Source organism: Myotis yumanensis, unplaced genomic scaffold (genome assembly GCF_028538775.1).
Source record: "Myotis yumanensis isolate MYYU_CA2020_CCGP unplaced genomic scaffold, mMyoYum1.0.hap1 SCAF_4, whole genome shotgun sequence".
Lineage (NCBI taxonomy): Eukaryota > Metazoa > Chordata > Mammalia > Chiroptera > Vespertilionidae > Myotis > Myotis yumanensis.
In genome coordinates this window covers 31,566,100-31,580,446 of record NW_027223755.1, presented here as the reverse complement: position 1 = coordinate 31,580,446, position 14,347 = coordinate 31,566,100, and the positions used below count along the sequence as shown (strand labels likewise).

The 14,347-nt window shown below is 45.5% G+C and overlaps 1 pseudogene; it reads left to right on the top strand.

Moving 5' to 3' along the window:
• Positions 1-322: 322 nt before the first annotated feature.
• On the top strand, positions 323-417 carry LOC139009615 (U6 spliceosomal RNA; annotated as a pseudogene).
• Positions 418-14,347: the final 13,930 nt, after the last annotated feature.

Sequence of the window (14,347 nt, the reverse complement as noted above, 5' to 3'; positions counted from 1 at the left end):
TAGCTCCTTTGAAAGATGAGGAAAGGAAAGCCCTGGGGGGTAAGCTTCTTGGCCAAGCTCACCAAGTGGTTGTTGAGAGAGCAATGACTGGAATCAAGTAATTAAACCCACTTTCCAATGCTCTTTCCTCTATATCAGTGGCTTTTCAACAACTGTTAGTACAATCCATAGCATGAAACAAATTTTATACCATGACCCACAATGTCTACACATATATGCAACTAGCACGAAAGTCTCACAATACAATACTTGTCTTTACTGTATGTGATATACCCTCTGATATTTTCTATTGCAGTATATTCATTTAAAAATATTCTGGAAATTGCTTGCCAGCATGTGCACTAAAATTGGAACAATACAGAGAAGATAAACACGGCCTCTACACAAGGACAACATGCACATTTTCCCCATATTTTTTGCATATTTACCAAATGTTCCTTTTTTTTCCAGGGATAATATTTATAGGTATGCAGTCAAATAATTTGCATTTTTTCTAATTAGATACATCGACTGAATGTCTACGAATGTAGGAGTTGAATTAGATAAGGGGGTGGGGAAGTCCCTTCCGGATCTAACCTGCCATGTGCCTAATCAGGAATGATCTTAATGTCTGATATGTCTTTAATTCTGAAATGCAGGATGGCTTGGTAGAGAGAACGTTGGGTCTAGCCCTGGCTCTGCAATCTTCAAAGTGTGTAGCTTTGGGTGAGTTTTCTCTGGGTTCTGTTATCTCATTTGCAAGATCAAGCTGTTGCTAATTGACAGAGTTCTGAGAATTGAACGAAATGATGCAAATGAATGCAATAAAAAGCTCTATACACAAGACTTGTCCTGGAACAGCAATGGTCTTAAATTCTCACATTTCAGAGAAATATGGTGTCTCAAGATGTTTCTGGATTCTCATCAAAACACCTGCATAATGTATTATGAATAAATTTGGTATAATAAAGGAAAACTATACCCTGGAACTGACTCATTTTTAAATGTTTTGCAGGTGTTTGGAGAGGAGGGGCTGACCCTAAATCTTGAAGATGTTCAGCCTCAAAAAGTAGAGGTCATTGAGACCAAAGATGACTCTATGCTCTTGAAAGAGAAAGGTTATGAGTCACAAATTGAAAACCCTATTTACAAAAGGCTGCTATTAGTGAGGATGAAGCAGAAGAATTGAATGAACATATGGTTAAACATTCATATGCAAGAGCCATGCAGAAGCTGGTGGGACAACTGAGGCAGAGAGAATGAAAAGGAGTCGAAGATGCACTCAATAGGCTCCAATTTCTTTTGAAGAAGGCATCTTTCTAGGTGGTTAGGATTGGTTTCAGTGTGTTGTAGCTTTAGACTCACAAAATCCAACTCATAAAAATGAAAAAAATTGACACAGAAATTATTTTTGAAAATATTCAAAATGTCTGCAATGACCTTGCCAAGAATGACAGTGAGAAGGATCCTTGACCACAGAGAACATCAGGCAAAGCCACTCAGGGGTTGGTTGAGGTTTGTGGTGAGGGTGGAAAGGGCATCGCTGGCACCAGGAAGGAGGGAAGGAGGGAAGGAGGCTGCTTCATTGCTGCTGCCACTGGGTGAAACGGAGCAGAAGTTGTCACAAGGATCCTGAAGAGGAGGAGGATGCTGGCAGAGGGGGTGGAGGTGGCATTTCTAACTCCTAAAATAGTGCATTATCACTATTAATGAACTGCTACAGGAAGCTCAGCGCTGTGTTTCTCACCAATAACCTTAGAAACCACTTGGGGGGAAAAAAGACTAAAGAAAAGGTTATGGGTATGTGTTATAGGTTTTAAGTGACAAGATACACAATGGTTTATGGCTGTCACTGTACATCCCCACAGATAACATGTTTTGTGTTTTTGAATAAAAATATCTGTATGTTCCTTTAAAAGATTTCCAGCTATGCTTACAAAGTTTATTCCACTACCCACCAAAAATACCATGTTGGAGGACAGCCCACCCCAAGTGCGGAAGGGCAAGCCTTGAGCACAGGCCGTATTCCCTCTCCTCCCACATGCCCACCTCCAGCCTGCCCTCATCTTCTCCTCTGACACCCACTCTCACTGTACCCTCATTCCAGAGCCTTTTCAGTGCCCTCTGGAGCCTCTGTTCCACAGCGAGTAACCCCCCCTCAACTTTAGCCGGGGGGGTGGGGAGGGTTCCCTTCTCTCCCTGTTTCCTTTGAGCCTCTCTTCACCCTCATCCAGGCAATGCCCATCCTTCCCATCCATCCACTCCTTCCAAACCCCCCGGGCCTGAAGAGAGAAGATCTATGTCCTCCTTACCTTTCAAAGATACCATACTCTTCTACTTTCATGTGAATGCCTCTCTCTCTTCCTATGCCACCTGCTTGCCCACCACCACCCCAGGACCTCCCACTGGCATTTTGGTTGCTTACCATCTTAGTTCTATCCTAGAGCTTGTCATCAACTCACACACTTTCATATCCATGTGGACAACACATCCAGTGCCCTGGCCCTCACTCCCCTCCATCCCCTCCAGTCTCCCGTCACAAGTTTGACTTTGGAATCACCTAGCATTGTCTCACCTGTGCTATTCGCCCTGCTCTCTGGTCACTTCCTCCTCTCCTGAGACCTTGTTCTCATAGATAAACTAAACCCGACTTTTAATCACCTTGAGCCCTTTCATCTCCCATTCTTTCCATTTCTCCAAGCTTCCTCGTGATTTTGTTTCTGTCCCTTTCAACTAGACCCTAGACCCCAGAACTTCAACTACTCCTTGACAATATTCTAAACCAATGGTCTATAAGTTTATTTCATAGTGCACAGCCAACAATGAAAAAAAGAGAAATAACTGAGCACATACCTCTGACATTTATTCATTCATTCGTTCATTGCATAAATTTCACTCCTGGGCTGACATTTTCATTTTAAAACATACCACAAAAATATACTAGCAATAGTATGAATAACAAGATCTTAAAAGTAAGAGCTTCCGTATTCTCTGCCCATCCCCAGTGGACTATCTTACCCAGCCCCTGGAAGTATGCAGACCACAGATTGGGAACCATGGCCCTCAGCCTCGTCACTCTCTTTTCCCTCTGTCACATTCACCCTGCGAACTCAACCCTGAATTCTTCTACCAACCTGGAGCCCATCTAGCCTTGAGAGTCCTCTTCTCTCCCAGGTGGCTGCATGATGCTGGGGGACCAGCTGGATCCCAGGTAACCTTTCCGGACTTACCCTTTCTCCTGAGGACAATGTCTCTGATAGCCTCAAGGGGCAAAGTCAAGTGGACAGGCAAGAAAATTTCCTTCATCTTCGTATCACCAGCATCCAGCATAGTGCTAGGCACTTGCCTGTGAGCCATGAGTGTTTATTACATTGAATGGTATGTACACATGGCATCTCGATCGCTCTAGCTGCATGGTTGTAAAGGCATGAAGAGCACATAGAGAAAGCCCAGTGGGTCAAGAGTCCCAGCTGGGCCAGTGCTTAGTTCTGAGGCCATGTGAGAATCACCTGCTCTCCCACCACCTGTCTGCCCACTGTGACCCAAACAATCAGCTGGACCTTCAGAAGCCAGACACTCCACAGAGGACCCCAGCTCGAATGAGATCATGTGTGCCTGAGGCAGCTTAATTAAAGCCATTTCACACCTTGGCTGTTCTAGGGGGTTGCTATGGAGGCAGGAAACAGGGCACTCCAGACAATCTACTCTTTACCCAACTGCTGGAAGCAGCCCACGGTCAGGGCACCTCCTAAACCCCTCACAGATGACTGCATCCTGAGCGACCAGAGGGAAGAGACAGGCAGGGGAGTGAGCAGCCTGGGGTTAGGCACTGTTGCCTGGGTAAGCACGCGGGAGGGTGGCCCAACTTTCTTCTCTGGCCAGGAAGGAATCTTTTGTACTCTGCACCTGGCCTGCCCCTGCTCACCACCTGGAGGTGCATCCCCAGGTAAGCAGAGTCTGCAGGACACGTGGCAGCTACAGCACTTTCTTGGGGGAAAAGATGATTTGGGCACAATTGCCTTGCCTCCTGTCAGTTCTTTGGTCTTCTCTTCCTCTCCTTCCTGGTAGAGTATTTCATAACCAGTGCTCCATGGCTAACTCCTGACATCAGACTCACTTATGGGTTTATTAAAAATGCAAATTCCTGGGCCTCAGGCAGATTAAATAAGAAATTCTGGAACTGGAGCCAGGACCTGCACTTAAACATTGTTTTCTCCTTTAGAGTTTGAGAACCACTGAAAACCAGTTACTTCTCTTCTGCCCTTCCATGTATCCTTGATCCTCAGCCCCCTCCACCTCTCCCTCTGCCCCTCCACTCCTCAGCATCACAGTGAAGCCAGCAGGGACCCACATGGAGGGACCAGAGCAGGAGTAAGGCCCACTGGGCCTTCACCTCCCTGCACTGACCTCCCCCTCCTTGCAACCTATTATGCCTTCATCTATGACTTCTCCTCACAGGGTTCCTGGAGGCCCCACTTAATTTAATGTGGCCTGCTTACCGAAAAAGAATACCTGGCAAGCGGGGACTTAATACGCTGAACTCAAAGTTGCCAGAGGAATCCCGGTAAATCAGGGAGCTGAGATTTGACCTAAGGTTGATCTGTTTTTGGCCAAAGCCACCATCTACCAATGGGCCTCCACTAATGGGCTTGCAAAGATGGAAATCTTAATCAGTGCCAAACCAGGGTTATAAAAAGTAGAAATGTTTGCCACTTACTTCACTCCCGGGGATGGGGTGTGAGTTGGAGATGACCATGACCATGAAGCACTCTAAACCCAAAGAAATTCTCTGAGCCATTCTTCCCCTCACAGATTTCCGTGGCACCAGTCCCTGCGCAGCTCTGACAACTGAGCTATTTTTGTAAGTGAACAAGTCAAGCTGTTGTTATCTCTGCTGTGAATCAAGGATAAAAGGAAAAGGTGAGAGGGAGAAGGAGGGCATGAGAGAGAAGAAATGGAGGTGAGATGCAGAAAAGCAAGAAGGACATTGGAACATTGGAAAACAAAAGAAAAAGAGCCAGGTGCCCTTCCCAGGGGCGAAGTAACCAACCAGCCATTTTGTGAATCCATAGCATCAGGTGACTTCTGGAAACCATAGTGACAGTCCTCCCTCTGGGCTCATTTGGGTTCTGGAGGGACTAGGGATGCTATGTGTCAAAGGGCTTGGTCAGTGGTAAAGTGTTGTCCATACAGGGTGTCCGCTCCCTATTTGTGACTAAGGAGCTACTGCCCCTTCCAGCAGCCCCACCCAAAGACTCGGGACACCACTGACCAAAAGGAAGCCTACCCAGCAAACACGTTTCTATAAGTAGCTGCATTTCCTCTGTCCTCTCATCAGAGTACCTAGGGACCTTAACGAGGGTGCTATTTTAGCAAGAAACTGAAAAAGCCGAGAAGAGAATACGCCTGCTAAGAACATGCTGGATATTTATTGTAGCACACAGCCCCACATAGGGTCTGCACTCTACACACGTTTTAATATATATATTTGTTTTGAGACCAGCAGGGCCTGAGCCACAGCTTCCTGTGTTCTGCCTCATCAGTATGCAAGATTTGCTGCCATAGGCTCATCTGGCTTCCTCTGGGGCTCTCCTTCTCCTCGGAGTCTGACTAAGACCAGAAGCTTACCCCAGCACTTCATGAAGAGACTTCCTCCAGGTCTCCTTTCTGACTCGCCCCCTTCTGCTTCCTGCCTGAGCTAATGAGCAGGCCTTGCTGCAAGGTGCGCTTGCCTCAGGACCCAGCACTAGAGGGAGCCAGAGAGCGATGAGGGCCCAACTTTACCCTAAAAGAGTTGAAACCCCTGGCACACCCACTACCTCCTCCAGCCCAGAACCTGTGAGGCTTCATAGCATTTGCCCATCCTCGGAAACAAACATCTCACCTATCATCGGATAGTCCCCTGATAAACTCTTATTTTCTTCTTTATCAAGTTTGGGTGGAAAACAAAACAATTAATTTAAAAAGCAGCACACAAGAACCTAAACATTATTTATGTCTCTAATTATCTCATTCTAGTGGGTATTTTAGTCCCTGTCTGGTCAGGACATTAATTATCTTCATAACTACAGCAAAAAGTTAAATAATAAGCACCCAAGGCTACAGCACTACTGTAATGTGCAAGCTTAAATGAACTTATAAATTTTATTAATGAATGCTTTATACAACTCCACATATTATAAATCACACAAGAAACCTATTTCTATCTTTTAAGGGTACAGTGCAAAAGCTTTAACATTATTGAGGATAATTTTTATTAAGTTTAAAACTCCCCTTTTTTTTCAGTAATGAGACTGTTATGAGGATAATTTAATCTAGTTTGTCATGAGGCACCCCGGCTTGTTAAATAAGTTAATAAATGACTGTGCATTAATCAAAGTGACAAAGCTATGAAGAGCTGGGGATGGGAGACAATTCTGGTGATAGTATTAATTAGTATTTAATTAGAAACTTAGGGCCCATAAATTTAAAAAAATCATTGTGGAGACATTTATGCAAATTGCTGGGAGCCTGCCATGGAGTTAGCTTTGCTTTAAAGAAACATGATTTTTTTTCCCCAGCATACTGTACACAGCGGCACTGCAGCCACATCACGTGGCCTAAACGAGCTCTTCTTTTGTTTCCAATTTGTTCCAATTACAGGCCTATAAATTCAAATCATTCTTTTGACTATCCTGATTGAAATGTAGAGTTTCCACAATTTCTACTGGGAGTTGTTGGTGTGGGTTTTTTTTAATATATATAAAAAGAGAGAAATGTTTTCAAGAAATAAAGAGTTTCAAATGCTTTTTCTGCTGTTTTAATTAAGATGTGTGCCACCATTTTCTAAGAACAATTGTGAATTCCATTTGGTGCACAAACAATGCCTCCTTTTTCCATCCTGGAGAGCTGCAGTGGGTTTTGTTATGTGATATTATATTGAAGGCTGCACGGACCCCACTGCCATCGTGTTTATTGTACGCACAGCACTCTCCTCTTTTCTCTCAATGGCACGCTTTGATAAAGGGGCCATTTTTGATGGCCCCAGAAGATAATAACCAGTTGGTTCCGAACGTCACTGCTTTCCTGAGGTACATGGTCCTCTTTTTCAGACTTTATTATTTGTTGCATTTATTCAAGAAAGGTTATCCACAGTAAAACTGCTTTTTCTATTCAACAGTCTATCTCTGTCATGGTTCATTTATGTGTGAGCATGACGGACTGAAACCCGTATTATCCACAGCTGACAAGTGTCAGGCCGACAGTTCAATCAGCCTTTCCTTGAGATGATGCCCAGGGCCCCGTGTTTGAAGTAGGACAATAAAGCAGGCAACACAATCAGGGTCAAACTGAACCAATCCCTGTATATAAAGGGGATTCTGCCTAATAACACAGTGCGATTTTTTTCCCCTCTCCAAACACATTAGTCCTTAAACAGTGACTTGGCCCTTAAGAAAATCTGTGACTGACATGAAAATGCCCAAGTTTTAACGTGGTTGGTTTATCCGTAACCTCATGGGGCTGCTTCTTTGTTGCAGACTGGTTTTGTCAAAGTCAGAAAAATAATGTATTCAGTGTCTGATCATTTTTAGGGAGCTATTTGAATGGGATTTTAAGCCAGACATCCTGATGTTGACACAGGGATCATTTTCTTGTCCTTTTGTTTTACATGTGTGGAACAGATCATTTGCATCGGCTGGTAAAATTAAATCTCTGAAATGCGTACAAAAGAGAGCTGCTCCTTCAGCAATACTCCCAACTCCCTCCCCCCGGACAGCAAGCACAGTGGCTGGGTGTGTTTCCTTTATACTAGGTCTCTCCCTAGAGCCCACACTTGAGTGCAAACCTATCTTCAAAATTGGTGCTCCTTTGCCTTGGCAACACTTCGACTCAAATGTGTATGAAATCATATCACTGCAAATCCTAACAACCCACGGCAGAGCCAAAGTCGATAAAATGCTAATAGGCTGCAGTCTGTTCCTCAGGGGGACGGAGGCCTGTCGCCCGTGCTCTTGTCCAGCCTTCAAACCACTGCAGGTGACGGCAGGCAAGGGCGGGCTGCTCACCTATTTGGAAGGGGCCAGAACACTAACCGCCTTCATAGGGAAGAAGCCAAAGACGTCCCTTAAAGAATCACAGGACTTTCAAGCCAGAAGGCATCACAAGGAACATCAAATGCAACCTCTGGACTTTATGGATGAGGGAGGCTCAGAGACATTTGTGACTTCCAAGGTCAAAGAGCTTGTAAGCAGCGTAGAAGAACAAAGTTAACGACAACAACAAAACTCCTCTGTATTTTGCTTCTCTTTCTCTGGCCTCATTGGGAAGGCCCACATTAGTGTGGGAGAGTCTGATCACAAGCAGAAGCCAGAAATCAGAGAGCAAGTGCTGGTGCCCGGAGCTACCAAACGTGACTTATATGGAACCCTTTCTTGGACAATTCTGGAAGGTCTAAGTAATGTGTTCTCTGGGTGTTGGCGATTCTCCGTTCACACTGCTCTGCCCGGTCCATCCATTTACTGTCCCGCTGTCCCGCTCCAGCCCTGCAGACCACATTGCCCACGCTCTCTTGGCGGGGGTTGGGGGGACTGACAAAGGTTGGTGGCGGATCAGAGGGTAGGAGGCCAGAGGCGGAGTAGGCCTTCCTTCCTCGCACCCTGCTTCGACTCCTCATCTCTGAAGAGGCTATTCCCGCCATCACTTCTTTTCCACCAAGCCCTCCCTCAGGGTGCCTGCTGTCTTGGGCCAAGTCATTCCATTTTCCTCCCTTTTGCCTCTTAGTTCTCAGAGGCCAACAGCTTCCCACTGTGGCTGATCTCTGGGTGCCTGCGCATGTCTTGTTTGTTCACCTAACCCTGCCCATACTTCTGAATGTAGTCCCTTCTTTAAAGTTGCCATCCGAACCATCTCGATGAATTCTACTTCCTGCTGGGACGCTGACTGACACATTGAATTGCTTAGCTTCTGAACTGGTCTTCCTACTTCTAGCCCAGTAGTTTTTAACATATTTTGGAATTCCATAGGGAATCTAATGAAAGGTATGGGCTCTCTCCCCAGAAAAAAAAAAAAAAGGCCACTTACACACATATACACAAAAATGTGCATATAGTTATAGAGTGTTAACAGGCTTCTAAATGCTATCCACAAATCTTCTAGGGACCCCCTGAACCTCCAGTTCATTCTTTCCACCTTTACTAACTTAATCTTCCTAAAACACCCATTTCTTCCATTTGATCATATGCATTTTCGCCTCAAAAACCTCTAGTTGTGTCCTACAACTGCCATAAAGCATGAAGCTCAGAATCCTCAGTAAAGCATTTCAGACTGAATCTGAATCTGTTAAGAAAAGAGCTCAAGAGAAGGAACTTAATAGAAGGGAGCTGTTACAAAAATGTTGGAATGGGTGAAAGGGTGAAGGGAATGGTAAGGCAGCCCAAAGGGGCGCACCAGCAGGAAGCCAGTACCTGGGCGGGAGGGACAGAGGGAGAGCCCAGGGGGCCAGGCTGCCTGGAGGGGCCACAATCATAGCGAGTGCTGCCAGGCAGGGGCTGGGGCCTGGGAGAGGGTGTAGCCACTGCGGTGACGCTGCCCAAAGCAGGAGGAAAGGGCAAGAATATCCTGGCCCCTTTCTCCACTGCTCTCCAATCTTCCACAGACCACGCTACCCAGGTGCCTGCTGACAGGGAAGCCTGCAGGGGCTCAGGAGCTCGAGGTTCAAGGTGGGAGAAGCTGGGTGATGGACCTAAGATCAAACAGGCTAAGATCCACGAAAGTCCTCCAGAACCTGGCTCTCCTGCCATGGAGCCATGGTGGGACCTAGGGTGTCCTCGGAAGGCTCCTTCTTCTAGTAGCTACGGCGCCCCAACTGTATGCTAGACACTGGTCCCAGGAGGAAGGCTGGGGAAAGCGGCCCGAGAGTTGCAAATACATGTTCAAGATCGAGGCTGAGGACTTGCTCAGGCAGAAAAGCAGCCAGGTAGCTCACTGGAGCAGGCAACCACAGAGCTGGGCAGGCGGCGGGGCAGCAGTGACTCAGGGGGGACAGGGCATGGGTTTGTTACTGGGATAGGCAGAGAGAAACCTCCAAGGATGAACCAAAGACTTCAAAAACTGCCATTGAGAGGCTTGGAAGAAACCACACCCCTGGCCCTCGACTCAAGTTGTAAAAGGGCCAGATGCCCTGAGAGCTGCGGCCATTCGCTGGAATCTCCTCCGGAGCTTTAAAAAAAATAGAGGCTGTGGTCCATCCAGACAGTGGAACAGTATTCAGTGCTAAAAGGAAATGAGTTATCAAGCCATGAAAAGACATGGAGGAAACTTAAATGCATATTACCTAGTGAAGGAATCCAATCTGAAAAGTATATGACATTCTGGAAAATGATTCCATTCTGGAAAAGGCAAAACTATGGAGAAAATAAAGTCAGTGGTTGTCAGGGGGTTGGGGGAAGGTGGGATGAATAGGCAGGTAGCAGGATTTTAGGGCAGTGAAACTACTCTGCATGATACTAGAACGATAGATACATGTTATTATAAATTTATCCAAACCCATAGAATGCACAACGCCAAGAGTGAAACCTATGTGAACTATGGACTCTGGGTGATAATAATGAAGGTTCATTGGTTGTAACTAACGTACAATTTGTTACATTCTGTTGAGGGATGTTGATAATTGGGGTATGCTGTGCAGGTGTGGGGACAGGGGGAAATGAGAAATCTTTTCCCCCTATCCTTCTGCTCAGTATTACTGTGAACCTAAAACAGCTCTGAAAAATAGCCTATTTAGCCCTGGCTGTGCAGCTCAGTTGGTTAGAGCATTGTCCTGATGCACCAAGATTGCAGGTTTGATCCCTCGTCAGGGCACATACAAGAATCAATCAATGAATACATAAATAAGTGGAACAGCAAATAGATGTTTCTCTCTCTCTCTCTCTCTCTCTCTCTCTCTCTCTCTCTCTCCTTTCCCTCTCTAAATCAATAAATTTAAAAGAAAAGTCTATTTAAAAATAATGAAAACTAAAATAAAATAGGAAGAGGCCTCGGTCCCTTCTAGGGAGGGGTGTGCTGAAGCCAGTTCTTAAACTGTTAAATTTTCAGAGCCAGCTGTTGAAGACAGCATTATTTGAAATTAGATTATATAAGCTTATAATTAAATGCCTTATTAAAAATAAAGGTAATAACTACTCAACATGTGTCACTTTCTAATTATTTTACTGCTATCTGTGCTCCCGAGGTTGCCTTTGGAGAAGCACGAGGTGCTGCTGTATTCGGCTCCTCAGCCCCATGTTCAGGGCTGTCACACTGACGGCTTGCAGACTATTTACACCACAGAAATTAGCCAACGCTATAAATCAGGGCTGGATTTATTGTGTTGAGTGTGCAGATCAGGGGTCGGCAAACTACAGCACACAGGCCAGATTTGGCCTGCAGCCTGTTTTTGTATAACCCTCAAGTTTTTCCATTTTTAAAGGACTGTTAAAAAAAAAAAAATAAGTGAGGAGGAGGGGAAGGAAGAGACCATTTGTGGTCCACAAAGTATAAAATATTTACTATCTGGCTCTTTACTAAAAAACATTGCCAACCCCTCGTCTAGACTTAAGAAAGTGATGGATAAGATGTTAATAATGCAAATTAAACTTAAAAGTGCATCGCGTCTGAAACCGTTATACTGTGAATGGCACCGAAAGTTGAGGAGATGCTCTTACATGTTTGAAAACTGTGACCCCCACTGGCAAAGCAGTCTCTCGCCTCACTGATGAGCAAGCGAAGTTCCAACATACATCATCAAAAATAGCGACCAGCACTCATGTTGAAACTGCATCATGAGTCAGTGACTGAATCTGGACAGTAACCGAGCATTTATTTACAGTCTGATTTTGTGAAATCACAGTCGAATTGCAGTCATATGTTAACTACAAACACCAGAGTTCTGCAAAAAAGAAAGAAAGAAAAAGAAAAGAAAAAAACAAATCAAAACAAAAAAACAGGAAAGCATCATTTAGAATCAATGGGCTAGAGCAGTGGTTCTCAACCTTCTGGCCCTTTAAATACAGTTCCTCATGTTGTGACCCAACCATAAAATTATTTTCATTGCTACTTCATAACTGTACTGTTGCTACTGTTATGAATCGTAAGGTAAATATCTGATATGCAGGATGGTCTTAGGCGACCCCTGTGAAAGGGTCGTTCGACCGCCAAAGGGGTCGCGACCCACAGGTTGAGAACCGCTGGGCTAGAGTGTCCTGTAATAAAGAATACTATATATTTTATTATCATTTGAAAGGTGTAGGCTACACATCCTTTACTTCAGTAAAATTTAGAATAAATTTCTGTACATATATGCATGCTTTTATTTTCCTAAAGAGCCAGTTTAACACTTTCCCCAGCTCACCACTGACCCCGCCCCCAGGGTGTGACTTAATTGGTCTGGGAAGTGGCCTGAGTACTGGGATTTTTAAAACTTCCCCCAAGTTATTGCAATGTGTAGCCAATGTTGGAAATCACGGGCTTTAGGGGAAAGATCAACATTCAAGGAGCAGAATCCCCTTAAGATTTTGTTCTCTTTGATCAGAAAGCCCACTTAAATCAGACCAGGGAGCCACTGGGAAAGGAGCAGGGGGCGGGGAGTGTGCTGAGGATGAGGGAGGGCAGGAGGTTCCTCCGGGAACTGGACACACATCAGTGGGCTGACTTTTTTCCAACTTCCCAGAACAAAAATTTCCTGGAGCAGAGTTCTCACAGCCTCCCAGACGGGCCACTGTTTCCATAAGTTACTCCCAAGGTCCCTCCTTTTCTCCTGTCTCCCTCCTAAATGTCACCCAGAGCTCACATTCCAGCCCCTGTTCTCTCAGACCTTCCCCAGCTATGCCAGACTCAATGGCTTCTCCCTCCAGAGCCCGTTCACCCCTTGCTACCAGAACACCGTGCCCAGCGGTTTCCAAGCCTCCCCTGTAGCCAAGTGTGGCCAGTGTAACACAGTTGTTCCACTGTGTAGCTAATGAGACCTGAGCGAAGTCTGATGAGGTTTGGGGCAGAGCTTGTGCTTTCCTGATAGAGGTGTGAGGCACAGCTGGCACACACCCCTCCCCACTTCTCCAGCCATCCTTTCCAGGGGCGAGGCAGCCAGCCACCTGCAAAGGATGGGAGGGGAGAAAAACAAAAGGGGCTGGGTCTGCGAGGCCCTCACTGAGCCACACCACCAGCCCCCAACTTCTTGCTTTTGAATGTCTTGTTCTGCGAGAGAAGTCATTCCCTAGTTGTTCAAGCCACTCCTGGTTGGATAATCTGTGGTTGCAGCCAGACAAAATGCCAGTCCCACAATCTCACAGCCATTGTCACTCCTATAACTCTATATTCCTGCAGGTTTGTTCTGCCCCGCCCATAACAGCAATCTCCAATGTGTAAAAGACTCGAGTCCCAAATATTAAATTACAGATCAGTTGTTTGATATTTGTACCCACTTCCCTGTAAGATTGGACTTTCTTAGGAAATCCAAGACAGGGGTCTGTAGTAGTATGTCCACTCCTGGAACAACCAAGGCGATTAGTAACTAGATTAAGGCAGAGTTGGGTTCATATAGCTTCATAAAGTGGGTGCATGTGCTTGGATCAAAATGCCAGGGGCACAGAGCACAGAAGAGGAAGAGAAAGGAGCCGCTGAGAGCTGCCCCCTGAGCTCCACAGACCACCCTAGCAGTAACTATTGCATACACAGTTGCGTTCTGGTTTGGTATCACATTAACAGGTATCATATTGTAATTGTTCTTAACAGAATCACAGAAATGAGCGATGGGAATGCTAGATAGAATGATGGAACGCTGGTCCTTTACCGTTGAGCACTGTAATAAGCCCGCTCGGTCATTACTCACAAACTCTGCCACAACTTTGCCAGTGAGGCAGACCGAAATGAGGAGATAAACAAAATGGGTTTCCTGGCTGGACGTGACGCCTAAGTTTTAAGATTCTTTGCTGAAGTTTTAAACTGATTGTCAATTAGTCAATGAGCTATGGCAGGCAGTGTATTTCTGGGTAATTAGTGTGTGTCTTAGGGGGCTTATTTGGCATGAGGCTGAGGGCAAAGTAATTTGTATCTCCCAGGAAGTGCAATAATTGCCTCAAGCTGAACTGCTTGGTAAGTGTATTAATTCTATTGGAAGCATTTATGGCGCTGTGTATGGCATCCTGTATATTCATGATGTGTACTCATTATCCCCTGAGTGTGGCATCCCCGGGAACCAGGGGAAAGGGTGGGGTTGTTTGTGCAGGTGGAGAACTCTCGTGTTGTCAGAAACGATGCGTGTTGGGTTCTGAAATTCATCTTAGTAGGAGACCACTGGATCTTAGGAGGGTGAAGAGGTAGTCTGTAGAAAGGTCAAAGGTCACAAGTAAGGTCA